Below are 3,072 nucleotides of genomic sequence, written 5' to 3'. Positions count from 1 at the left end.
GGGGGGGGAGTGCTGTGGGAAAGATTACCAGGACAGCTGCAGGCGGAGCAGTTACTCTTACAATACTTTGGCAGCAGTTCAGATTTCAGCTTTGCACCACCCTTCTTTTCAGTTCCCCTCCACTATCCTTTTCTCTGCCTCCACATAGCTGCATGAATAATGTCAAATCAAATCTTTTTAACCATCTTTTCTCCTCCAATGTAATTGTTGCGTTCCTATCACCATCTCCCTCCTACATTGCCTCTTTTTGCCATTTGCCAAAACCGCAACACAAGCTTGAAGTGGGCCTGCAGTTAGTTTCTGAAGGTCAGGTTTGATGTGAGAGCAAGGAGGCGAGGGGAGGGTGGAGGAGAGGGGGAACTGCTTTCTGGCCGTGATCCATGAGTCCTCCACAACACAATGTCACGATGAAAGAGAGAGAGAGAGAGAGAGAGAGAGGAGTGAAGCAGTGTGGTTAGTTGAGACTCTATCATCGTGATGTAAACATGAATACAGCACCCACAGATGTGGTTACCTGAACACAGAGATAAACGATCAGTCTTCTGAATCACCTCCCCAGCCAACATGTGCGTCAGTGTGAGTTTCACTTTGATCTCAAGCGCATCTTTGCTGCCAGGTTGGTGGATGGAAATCTGATGATCAATTCTGACCGATATCTTCACGAAGGATCTAAAGTTTATCTTAGACTGTACCGTGTACAGTGGAGGATTGGCCTTTTACCTCTGACACATCTAAAATGTTTCAGCTTTCTCATTCAGATCAATGTGAAGTTATTTGTTTACATAGTGTGTTTGAATATAATGCAAAATTATTTTAGCACAAATTTGAATAGAATTTCCATACAGGTGGAAACATTAGTGAATATTGCCATACGGAATGAATAGTTAGTTCTAGAGATAAACAGTTTGTGCCATAAATTGTATTAATTCAATAAAACCCACAGACTGTAAGAATCAAATGATGGAATCCATGAAGATAAAGTTGTTTCATGATTTCATATGTTGCAAGCTTTTTGTCTCTTCAGAGAAATTTAAAGGATGCTTTAAACTGTTGTTTATTTCAACAGTTATTTTCCACTGCACATTGGAAGACAGAAGTTTATTTGTTGTTTTTTTTAGCTGTCAGCAAGATTACTTAAAAATTACTGAACTGGAAATCTTATAACTCGATGAGGAGGAGCATATAGCTAAAGGAAAAGACCATAAACCGTCGGTGCAGATCCAGATAATGTTCTTGATAATAAAATGAGCCAGAAGGGTTGTTTGCTTTGGCAAAGTATGCAGTCTTTCATTACCGTTTTAGTTTGATACCAGATGTATCAAACTGAGAACAACAAGAAGCTACGTTAAACATCTACAGTAAAAGTAGATTTTTGAGTGCAAAAGCTTAACCCGTTCTCTCTGCTTGTGTGTGGAGCATCTGTTGGTCCGCACAGGAGTCTCTCAGCAGACGAGAAACCGCCAGTCAGCCACACACACAAACACACGCACTCACTAATTCTCCTCAGTAGAAACCTGATCCCCCTCATATTTCAAGTTCAAACGCTGAAAGAAATGCCTGAGAAATGCAATTTGGTGGAAAGGCTTGGCAAGTCAAACAACAACGGCAGCAGAACCTAATGAACTTTGTGGGAAAAGATGAAACGCAATTCGTTTCGTGGCAGATATAATGCATGTGTGTGAGTCTGATTGAGGGCAGGTTCTCATACCATGGTTTTTCTTAGAATTAATTGAGCTTCTTTAACTGTTTAACAAAGAAGAAAACCATGTAGCAATGTAACAGTAAAAAATTGTTTCTGTGCACAGATAAGCATGTGCAGATCTAAAGAAAAATGCAGTAATCATACTGTTTTTAGTATCAAGCATAATTGTTTGTTAAGCATTTATCGCTGATTGCAATGGCCAAGTAATGGGATACATGTGACGGAGAACAAGTGGAGGGTAAAATATTTTCTTTGCTGGTTGGTGAAACTTAAATTGTGATCCAATCCTACTTCACAGAGACACTTTCAGAGAGGTCTTCAGTGCACACACAGCTATTGTAGCACACCCATCAGGTTAGAGAATGGGGGGGGGGGGGGGGGGGGACTGAAATTAGCACTGTTTGTTTTCATTTCAAATGGACACATTTCACTGGGAGCCTTTAATAGGCATAAAGGGCCTGAAGGGATGGATGATGGATAGAGCAGGGGACAAAGTAATGTAACAAAGAAAAGCAAAGACAAAAGGGTAAGGACATGTGAGCAGCCACCAAAAGTATTTCCTAATTATCCTCACTAATCTTTTTTCAAGACCAAGAATCTCGGTGCTTTTTAATATTCCAAATGTAGAATAAAGTTCAGCACATTATTCACGTTTATTCCTCTCCATCAGCTGAATGGTCGTGTACTGGCAGGTAGGCAGGCACTTTCTCATTGGAGCGGTGTGAGCCTGCCAGGTTATAAAAGCAGCCATAAAAATCACCTCCAAAACCAGCTCAGATGCCAGCCATATGGCTGTGAGTTTAACAAGGACAAACTGCACCTCCTCACAGCTGCTTGCTCTCTTGAGTTGAATCCTTTCTCTGAAACCCTTCCTTGATCACTTTTTCTGACTAACTAGCCCAAACTATTTACTCACTTAGCTCCCTGACACTGACGGCTATGTCGCTTGTTTCACTTGCTGTGACACCCTAAAGCGCAAAATGTACTTCTTTTAAGTAGAGTGGACATTTGAGGCCGACCTTGAGCAGCAGTTTCCAAAACAACATGCATAAATTTAACTTGACTCTACTGAAAACTTCAAATTCAAAATAAGTATACCTCTTTGTTCACCAGACTTCACCATTCTTCAACAAAGCGGATTTTTCAGTCTACAGGTAAACTCGTGCCAGTAACTCTCCATCCCCTGGGCCTCTGTTCTTTACAGCCAGGCTTCAATTGCCGCCCTGTTATTACCTCAGAGCTTTAATTAACGGACACACCTGTCACCATGCTGTGCACAGACCCAGCAGGTCACACTGAGGGCGCTGGGGAATTCCTGCTAAACTGTACTGCACATCAGATTATGAAGTAGTTGCTGATCTGCTCTAAAG

The sequence above is a fragment of the Haplochromis burtoni genome, unplaced genomic scaffold (genome assembly GCF_018398535.1).
Source record: "Haplochromis burtoni strain Fernald_Lab_line unplaced genomic scaffold, NCSU_Asbu1 Contig_65, whole genome shotgun sequence".
Classification (NCBI taxonomy): Eukaryota; Metazoa; Chordata; class Actinopteri; order Cichliformes; family Cichlidae; genus Haplochromis; species Haplochromis burtoni.
The sequence above is the reverse complement of the archived record's forward strand: the minus strand, read 5'-3'. Positions refer to the sequence as shown.